The 10000-nt window shown below is 44.4% G+C and overlaps 1 protein-coding gene and 2 long non-coding RNA genes across 6 annotated transcripts in view; 2 read left to right on the forward strand and 1 right to left on the reverse strand.

The window, feature by feature from the left end:
• LOC126982889 (uncharacterized) overlaps positions 1-3270 on the forward strand; it is a 4333-nt gene extending 1063 nt beyond the window's left edge. Inside the window, exons 1-3 of the long non-coding RNA XR_007735381.1 lie at positions 1-217; positions 396-2019; positions 2093-3270. The exon at positions 1-217 is cut by the window's left edge and continues 1063 nt beyond it. This is a non-coding gene — a long non-coding RNA (uncharacterized LOC126982889). The remainder of the gene's footprint in view (positions 218-395; positions 2020-2092) is intronic.
• Positions 1-10000, forward strand: part of LOC126982886 (uncharacterized) — a 215611-nt gene that overhangs the window by 70698 nt on the left and 134913 nt on the right. The window lies entirely within an intron of this gene.
• On the reverse strand, positions 4088-5876 carry LOC126982891 (uncharacterized). The gene is made up of 3 exons (XR_007735383.1): positions 5347-5876; positions 5103-5165; positions 4088-4977 (listed from the first exon to the last, which is right to left on the reverse strand). It is a non-coding gene; the product is annotated as an uncharacterized LOC126982891 (long non-coding RNA).

The following is a 10000-nucleotide window of genomic DNA, read 5'->3' on the forward strand; positions in this document are numbered from 1 at the left end:
GAGGCCGGGGAGACGTTAGAAAGCCTAGGAAAAGTCTTATTGTGTTTGTGGAAGTGTTATGAGGTGTTTTGGCGGCTATTAAATTAATGTTATGGAGTGGTCCCGCCTTGAGCAAGTAAGTGGCTGTCGAGGAGGCTGAGGAAGCTGTGATGTAGAGGCCGAGGAGACGTTAGAAAGCCTAGAAAATGTCTTATTGTGTTTGTGGAAGTGTAATGAAGTGTTTTGGCGGCTATTAAAGCGAGGTTATGGAGTGTAGGAGTGCGAGAGGCTGAGATTCCTGTTCTGAGCATCTTATTAGGAGCTGTCGAGGAGGCTGAGGAAGCTGTGATGTAGAGGCCGAGGAGACGTTAGAAAGCCTAGAAAATGTCTTATTTTGTTTGTGGAAGTGTTATGAGGTGTTTTGGCGGCTATTAAAGCGAGATTATGGCGTGTAGGAGCGCGAGAGGCTGAGATTCCTGTTTTGAGCATCTTATTAGGAGCTGTCGAGGAGGCTGAGGGAGCTGTGTTGAAGAGGCCGGGGAGACGTTAGAAAGCCTAGGAAATGTCTTGTGGTCGTATTTTAAAACTTTTCGTCGCCCAAGTTCACATATTTGACACTGCTTTCGCGTGAGTTGAGGGCATTTCCAGGGGTAGTTTTATGACCCTGGTGGTAGTTTGACCCTTCTCCAGTAGCATGAGCCTAAAGAAACACGCATTTGAACCCGATTGATCCCCTCTTTGAACTTTAGAAATAATGGATGTGAGAAGCGAAAGTGTCTTATAATACTTGCCTTAGTGTGTTTGTGGAAGTGTAATGAGGTGTTTTGGCGGCTAGTAAAGGGAGGTTATGGAGCAGCGTTGCCAGATTATCGTATTCACCACATCGTCTTTATTACTTTTAACCCTCAAACTCTCGTACCTACACAAATAACGATAGAAAATTGAAGTTAGCGTTAAAACTCCTATTTATTGATGTTTGTTTGTTTGTTTTTGCTATAGTTATTGGTCAGAAACTACGAAAATGCAATGCGATAAGTACGATAGTTTGGCAACGCTGTTATGGAGTGGTCCTGCCTTCAGCAACTATAAGCGGCTGTCGAGGAGGCTGGGGAAGAGTTGACAGGTCGGTATTCTCAGACGCTTCCCTCACACATCAACAATAAAAACATATTTCCAAAGTCTGAAATGGACATAAATCGGGTCCTTATGAGTATCTCTCCTCGTTCATGTTACAGAAGTGTTTTGAACGTATTGAGAAGTGGGGCGTATATCTTAAATATCTGGGAGGCTTGACATGCAGGCTGGAGTGTCTGAAGGGGCGTGGGGAAGCTGGTGAAGGTTCGTAATGGCTTGGGAAGTGGGGCACATCTCTTTATGTGTTTGGGAGGCTCCACACGCGAGGTTAGGGAGCGTGGGGATGTAGGAGGCTGTCGAGTGCTGTCTGGGGTGTCTTAAGGCCGTAGGAGAGGCTGGAACGGTTTTATAAGGGGTTGGGAAATGGGGCGTATATCTTGGGTGTCTGGGAGGCTTCGGGTCCTGGCTGAAGTGTCTTAGGGGCCGTTGGGAAGGCAGGGGAAGGGTTTATAAGTGTTAGGAAGTTTGGGGCGCATGTCTTAAGTGTCTTGGTATCTTAAAGGCCGTTGAAGAGGTTGAAAAAGGCTTTGTGAGGTTTGGGGAAGTCTGTGGCGTAAGTCTTTGGCGTCTGGAAGGCTTGGGGGTCCTGGCCAGGGTGTCTTGGGGCCTTGGAGGGGTGAAAAGGGTTTGGGAAGTCTGTCTGGGAGGCTTGGGGTCCTTGCCAGGGTGTCTTGGGGCCTTGGGAGGGTGAAAAGGGTTTGGGAAGTCTGTCTGGGAGGCTTGGGGGTCCTGGCCAGGGTGTCTTGGGGGCCTTGGAAGGGTGAAAAGGGTTTGAAAAGTCTGTCTGGAAGGATTGGGGGTTCTGGCCAGGGTGTCTTGGGGGCCTTGGAAGGGTGAAAAGGGTTTGGAAAGTCTGTCTGGGAGGCTTGGGGGTTCTGGCCAGGGTGTCTTGGGGGCCTTGGAAGGGTGAAAAGGGTTTGGAAAGTCTGTCTGGGAGGCTTGGGAGTTCTGGCCAGGGTGTCTTGGGGGCCTTGGAAAGGTGAAAAGGGTTTGGGAAGTCTGTCTGGGAGGCTTGGGGGTCCTGGCCAGGGTGTCTTGGGGCCTTGGAGGGGTGAAAAGGGTTTGGGAAGTTTGTCTGGGAGGCTTGGGGGTCCTGGCCAGGGTGTCTTGGGGCCTTGGGAGGGTAAAAAGGGTTTGGGAAGTCTGTCTGGGAGGCTTGAGGGTCCTTGCTGGGGCGTCTGGCTGTGTTGTGGCGTCATCGTGGAGGCGTGGGCTGCCGGCGGGGCGGGCAAGGACGCGCGTCTCTCGGGCTTACTCATCGGCAGCGACACACACGACAAAATTTACTCTTGCGTGAAGGTGATCTGCTCTGCTTACCATGGCGTCCCCTGCAACCCCTGACTAGTTCCCTGCCTTGTGTTGCCCCCTGCCCTCCCTCCCTTCTCTCCTCCCTCTTCCTCAATACCCCCTTCTCCCTTGCGTTCTGTTCCTCTTCCAAAACCTTCCTCCTTCCCTTCTCTCCTCCTTCTACCTCAATACCCCCCTCTCCCTGTTCTCCTAAATTCCCTTGCGTTCTGTTCCTCTTCCAAAACCTTCCTCCCTCCCTTCTCTCCTCCTACCTCAATACCCCCTTCTCTCTTACCCTCTCCCTGTTCTCCTAAATTCCCTTGCGTTCTGTTCCTCCTCCAAAACCTTCCTCCCTCCCTTCTCTCCTCCTCCCTCTTACCTCAATACTCCCTTCTCCCTTACCCTGTTCTCTTAAATTTCCTTGCGTTCTATTCCTCTTCCAAAACCTTCCTCCTTGTTCTCCCTGTCTTCTTGCCTCTGAATTTCCCCCTGCAACAACTCCTCCCCTTATGCTAACATCCTGCCCCTGTACTCCCATTCCTGTGTCCATCTCTTCCAGCATCCTTCTGTTTCCTTCACTCCTTAGCTCTTTCCTCCTCTTCCAGCATCTTACTCTCTCTTCTCTTCGCTTCTTCCACTGCCTCTCTCTTCTTTGTTACCTCCTCCTCTTGTATTACCATTCTTTTTCCTTCTCTTCTTTACCTTTCCCTCCTCTTCCATCCCCTTACTCTCTGCTCCCTTCTGTCCTGCTTCTCTCCTCCTCTCCTCCGTTTCTTCCTCCTCTTCCAACACTCTTCTTTTCCTTCTCTTCTTTAGTCTTCCCTCTTGTTGCGCCTTACTCCTCCCATCTTGTCTCTATCCTCCTCTTCTCTGCTTCTCTCTTCTTCCAACACCCTGCCTTTGGTCATGCTGTATTCCTCCTCCTCTCCTCTGCTTCCTTCTCCTCTTCAAACACCCTCCTCCTCCTCCTCCTCCTCCTCTTACTCGTTCCCTGCTCTCTTAAAGCCTTCTACTCCTTCTCTTCCTCCTCCTCTTCCAACACCTTGCTCTTTACTCCCACTTAGCATTCCCCTCCTCCTCCTCCTCCTCCTCCTCCTCCTCCTCCTCTGCAGTCGCCAACCACAACACCGTCCCGTCATCCCTCACCTCCCCGGCTGCCCTTCATCTTCATCACAACACGCGCGGGTTTCCTGAAGGGCGGCGGCAGTCAGCGCCCCCCCCCCCCCCCCGCCTCGCCCCTCGCCCAGTTAGGGACAGCGCGGAGTGACGGTTCTCGCTAATATATGATAAACATGATAATGGATGCATCTCACGGCCCACTCCCCCCGCCCCTGCCGCTCCCAACCCCCTCCCGCCCCCCGCCCCCCGCCCCCCTCGTGAAGGCTTCCAGGCAGGCTCCAGGGACGAGGCATGCAGGCGCCGCGGCTCTTGTGTCTGCCGAAGTGCTTGCCTTTTGGGGTTGTTTTGGTGCCTGATGGCGATGGTAGTGATGGTGATGATAGTGATGGTGATGATGGTGATGATGGTGATGGTGATGATGGTGATGGCGATGGTAGTGATGGTGATGATAGTGATGGTGATGATGGCGATGGTAGTGATGATAGTGATGGTGATGATGGCGATGGTGATGATGGTTGGTGCCTTGATGCTTCACTGTTCATGTCTTCCTACTTGTGTTTTCTTTTACTATTGTTCTGGTTTTCCTGTTTTTAAGTATCTTCTGTACCTTTTCCCTTCTCCCGTTATCTACCTTCAATCCTTTCTTCGTTCCCTTATACCAGACTACTCTTTCTTCCTCCTCTGTTCTCATTTACTTATGATTTAATTTCCCTGTTCTCTTCGCTGCGTTTTTCCTTCTATCATCTACTTTTTTCCTTCTTCTACCATCTACTTTTCATCATCTCTTCATTCCCTTTCACCTTTCTACAGCTTCTTCCTCCTTTTATCTTCTGTTATGGGTTTCCTGTTCTCAAGCACTTTTCTACCATCTACTTTTCATCATCTATTCGTTCACTTTTACCATTCTACTCTCTCTTCCTCTATTCTCTTCTACTTTTGTTTTAGTCTTCCTGTTCGTCTCTCTCTTCCTTTTACCTTTTTTTCTTTCTCTTCTTTTCTCCCTCTGTTATGACTCTCTTTCAAGCACCTTCTACCTTTTCCCTTTTTCAACTATCTACTTTTCATCATCTATTCGTTCACTTTTACCATACTACTCTCTCTTCCTCTATTCTCTTCTACTTTTGTATGTGTTCATGTTCGTCTCTCTCTACCTTTAACTTTTTTTTCTTTCTCTTCTTCTCTCCCTCTGTTACGACCCTCAATCACCTTCTACCGTTTACTTTTTCTTTCTTTCTCTTCTTTTCTCCCTCTGTTACGACCCTCAATCACCTTCTACCGTTTACTTTTTCTTTCTTTCTCTTCTTTTCTCCCTCTGTTACGACCCTCAAACACCTTCTACCCTTAACTTTTTCTTTCTTTCTCTTCTTTTCTCCCTCTGTTACGACCCTCAATCACCTTCTACCGTTTACTTTTTCTTTCTTTCTCTTCTTTTCTCCCTCTGTTACGACCCTCAAGCACCTTCTACCGTTTACTTTTTCTTTCTTTCTCTTCTTTTCTCCCTCTTTACGACCCTCAAACACCTTCTACCCTTAACTTTTTCTTTCTTTCTCTTCTTTTCTCCCTCTGTTACGACCCTCAATCACCTTCTACCGTTTACTTTTTCTTTCTTTCTCTTCTTTTCTCCCTCTGTTACGACCCTCAAGCACCTTCTATTTTTACCTTTTCTTTCTCTTCTTTTTTTCCCTCTGTTACGACCTTCAATCACCTTCTACCTTTAATTTTTTTTTTCTCTTCTTTTCTCCCTCTGTTACGACCCTCAATCACCTTCTATTTTTTACCTTTTCTTTCTTTCTCTTCTTTTCTCCCTCTGTTACGACCCTCAATCACCTTCTACCGTTTACTTTTTCTTTCTTTCTCTTCTTTTCTCCCTCTGTTACGACTCTCAAACACCTTCTATTTTTACCTTTTCTTTCTCTTCTTTTCTCCCTCTGTTACGACTCTCAAACACCTTCTATTTTTACCTTTTCTTTCTCTTCTTTTCTCCCTCTGTTACGACCCTCAAGCACCTTCTACCCTTAACTTTTTTTTCTTTCTCTTCTTTTCTCCCTCTGTTATGACTCTCTTCCAAGCACCTTCTAGCTTTCCCTTCATCCATCATTGTCAATTATTCGCTTCTTTTTACCATACAATCGTTTTTTCTTCCCATCAGCCTCAACGTTGCCAGATTGTCGTACTCAGCCATTTATATTTCCCGACATCCTACCCCTAGACTGTCTTCTGCGCTCCAATAACGAAACCCATTTACAGTTATCGTTAAAAAGAGTTAGATCCTGATGTTTCTTGACCATAGCTAGGCGTCAGAAAACGGTAAATACTGTGCTCTGAGTACGATGATATGGCAACGGTGACCAGCTTCCAATCCCCCCCCCCCCTATTAACCATTTACTCCTGAATTAATGTCTTTGTCCCTAACCATCGTCATCACCATAACCCCCCCTCCCCCCCCCCCACGGCAACCCTTTTCCATCATTATCGACGCCTCTGACCTTCATCACTCCTCCCTCCCTCCACCTCTACTTTACCTCCACTTTCCATCCCTACCTTCCCTCCTCCTTTTCTTCTTTTTTTTTTCTTCCTGCTCCCCTTTTCTTTTTTCCTTCCATTTTCATTCCTTCATCTTTATTTTCCTCTTTTTTCCATCCCTCCTTCGTTATGTCCTTTCTCCATATTCTTTTCTTACCTCCACCCTTCCTCCCTCTCTCACTCCCTCTCACTCCCTCCCTCACTCCCTCCCTCTCTCCCTCCCTCCCTCCCTTTGGCGCCACAAGATCTCTTCAATTTTAAAGGCAACGGCATCTACTAAGCTTCCTGGGCTTGGAGGAGGAGAGGAGGAGGAGGAGGAGGACGAGGACGAGGACGAGGAGTGGGGAGGGTTGAGTAATATTTTGATGTGGGTGCAAAAAGTAGAGGTGGGTTTCTCTCTCTCTCTCTCTCTCTCTCTCTCTCTCTCTCTCTCTCTCTCTCTCTCTCACTCTCTCTCTCTCTCTCTCTCTCTCTCTCTCTCTCCCCCTACACACTCAGAGAGAGAGAGAGAGAGAGAGAGAGAGAGAGAGAGAGAGAGAGAGAGAGAGAGAGAGAGAGAGAGAGAGAGAGACTAGATATAAAAAGTTCTCGTATTTGTATTGTTTTTTCCTGGTAGATTTTTTTTTTTTTTTGTCATGTTCACCGTCACTTTTTTTTTTTTTGCTTACATAATCTCCTTCATTTTTATTATTCATTTCCTGTTTTCTCCTTTCGTCCTGTTTTTCTTCTTTCTTTTATCAGTGACTTTGTGCTTTTTTAAAATTTTTTACTATTCGTTTCCTCTTTTCTCCTTTCTTCGTCATTTTCCTCTTTTTTTTTTTTTCGTCCCTTATCTGCTGCTCTTCATTCTTATCTTTCACTTCCTTTTTTCTCATATCATAGTTTTTTTCTTTTTATATTATTTTTTTTCCCTAATCACTTCTCTGCTCTTCGTTTTTATCATTCCCTTCCTTTCCTCATATCATTTTTTTTCTTTTTTGTAGTATTTTCAGAGGTAGAGAGGGGGAGGGGGAGAGGGAGAGGGAGAGGGAGAGGGAGAGGGAGAGGGAGAGAGAGAGAGAGAGAGAGAGAGAGAGAGAGAGAGAGAGAGAGAGAGAGAGAGAGAGAGAGGTGAAGAGACATATATGGAAAGGGAGGGAGATTAAAAGCTTCTGGGAATAGTGTCTCGAAAAAAGTAAAGTTTGGGGAAAAAAGTGTGATTCATTCGTTTTCCTCTTATTTCATCATTTTTTCCTTGTTTTTTCTCATCACCTTTCTCCTCTTTTCTTATATTATTCCTCTCTTTTCCTTTCAGTATTATTCTTTATCTTTTGTTCCACCCGTAACCTCCTCGTCTTTTTCTTTTTTTTCTTTCGTTTCCTTTTTTATGTTTTTCTTTTCCTTGTTTTCTTCTCTTCGTTGTTTTCTTCTTTGTTTTTACTTCTTTCATTTGACACGTAACCTCCACTTCTTTTTTATGTTTTTCTTTTCTCTTTTTTCTTTTTCTTTGTTTTCTTCTTTGGTTTTACTTCTTTTTCGTTTCACATCTAACATCCACTTCTTTTTCACTTCTTTTCCTCCTTTTTTTCCCTTTTTCTTCCTCGTTTTCTTTTCTTTCATTTTATACCTAACCTCCACTTCTTTTTCACTTCTTTCCTCTTTTTCTTTCTCCTTTTCTCACTCTCTCCTTTTCTTACTTCTTTTCCATCCTTACTCTACTTGTTTTCTGTACGCTGTGGGGGAGGAAGGGAGGAAGGGAGAGAGGGAGGGAGAGAACGAAGTAAACAAAAGGTATACTTAAAGAAAATAAAGAAAATACCCATAACATAAACTTCATAATCTGATTTAATCCTTTCCTCTTGTTTATTTGTTTTTTTCTCTCCAATTAATTTCGTTCGTTCTCTCTCTAACGTTTTCTGTTCTTAGTTGTTCGCCTTTTGTTTCTCTTTTTTCCATTTATCATTCCGGCTGATTCATCTAATTTTACTCCTTTTTTTTTTCTCTCATTCCTTTTTCTTTCCCCATCAAGTCCCGTCTTTCTTTACATCTATCTATCTTTTCCCGCATCTGTATTGTTCACTAATGTTCTCTGTTGTTGCTTGTTCATTTTTTCTTCTTAATTTTCCTTTTTTTATTCAACTTTATTCATTCCATTCTCTCTCCCAATCAATTCCTTCTTTATTTCTCACGCTACGTCTATGTTCTCTTCATCTTTATCGTTCTCCATTGTTCTCTGTTCTTGTTTGTTCATCATTTTTTCTTAATTTTTCTTTTTATTATTCAACTTTTTTCTCATTCCGTTCTTTCTCTAACCAAATCCCTTCTTTTCTTTCGCTCTTCCTCTATCTCCTTCTCTTCGATATTGTTTACTGTTGTTTTCTGTTGTTGTTTGTTCATCATTTTTTCTTAATTTTCCTTTTTATTCATCTCTTTTCTCATTCCATTCTTTTCCCAATCAATTCCTTCCTTTTTTTCTCGTTATATGTCTATCTTCTCTTCTATATTGTTCACTAATTTTCTCTATTGTTATTTATTCATCTTTTCATCATCATTTTCCTTTTCATTAATCAACTTTTTTCTCATTCCATTCTTTTCCCAATCAATTCCCTTCTTTTTCTCGCCCCACTTCTGTCTTCCATTCTCTAATACTCTCTGTTCTTGTTTGTTCATCTTTTTCTCCTTTTTCCTTTTTATTATTCCACTTTCTCATTCCATTCTTTCTCCAATCAATTCCCTTCGTCTATCTTCTCATCTATATCGTTCACTCATGTTCTGTCTTGTTTGTTTACCTTTTCTCCGTCTTTCTCTATCTTATTCCACTTTCTTTTTGTCCCTCCACCCTCGCCTGGCCGCTGGTGGAGGTGGTTGGGGTCGCGTCCTTCAAATTCCAACCTTTTGCTGTTATCATAGAGCGGTGACGGCGGACTAATTGTGTGTGTGTGTTTGTGTGTGTGTGTGTGTGTGTGTGTGTGTGTGTGTGTGTGTGTGTGTGTGTGTGTGTAATCATGTTCCCCCTATCTCTCTTCTTTCCTGTTGTTCTCTCTCTCTCTTTCTGCTTCGTTTTTATTCAGATTCCTTCATTACCCATTGTTATTATTTTTTCCTTCTTCCATCTCTTCCTTTCTTCCCTGCTATTATATATTCCTTTCTATACTTGTCTTTTTTTACCGTATTTGCTTCCTTCTTCCTTTCCTCCCTTTCCTTCCTGTGCCTCTCTGTCTTCTACCTTCCTTCCTTCCTTTCTTCTTTCCTTCCTTTCTTCCTTCCTTCCTTCCTTGTCTCCGCTTTCCTTCTTCCTTTCCTTCCTGTGCCTCTCTCCTACATTCCTTTCTTCCTTCCTTCCTTGTCTCTGCTTTCCTGTTTCCTTTTCTTCCTCTATTTACATCTGTCCACATCCTACCAATGCCTCTCTTACCTTCCCCTCCTTCCTTCCTTCCTTCCTTCTTTTCCTTCCTTCCTTCCTTCCTTCCTTCTTGTTTCCGCTTTCCTTCTTTACATCAGTCCACATCCTTCCTTTGTCTCTCTTACCTTCCCCTCTTCCTTCCTTCCTTCCTTATTACTTTCCTTCTTCCCTCCTTTTACTACCATCTTCATCCATATCCTTTCCCACATCCTATTCTCGTCACCATTTTTTTCTTTCCTCCTCTTCCTCCTACTGACCACAACCACCACTACCACCACCACCACCACCACCACCACCAAAATCATCCTTTAATGTTCTTTTTGTTTCTTTTGAATATGGAAATTACCTTTGCTACCTACCTGTTCCTTGTCTCACCTGGAGGGAAGTAATGGAGGGAGGGGAGGAGGGAGGGAGGAAGATGGAAGGAAAAACGAACGAAGGGAGATTATGAACTAGTCGTGTAAGAGAGAGAGAGAGACGAAGAGAGAGAGGGAGAGGGAGAGGGGGAGGGAGGGAGAGATGAAGAGACATATATGGAGAAGGAAGGAGGATTAAAAGGTTCTGTGAATAGTGTCT

Source organism: Eriocheir sinensis, chromosome 52 (assembly GCF_024679095.1).
Source record: "Eriocheir sinensis breed Jianghai 21 chromosome 52, ASM2467909v1, whole genome shotgun sequence".
Classification (NCBI taxonomy): Eukaryota; Metazoa; Arthropoda; class Malacostraca; order Decapoda; family Varunidae; genus Eriocheir; species Eriocheir sinensis.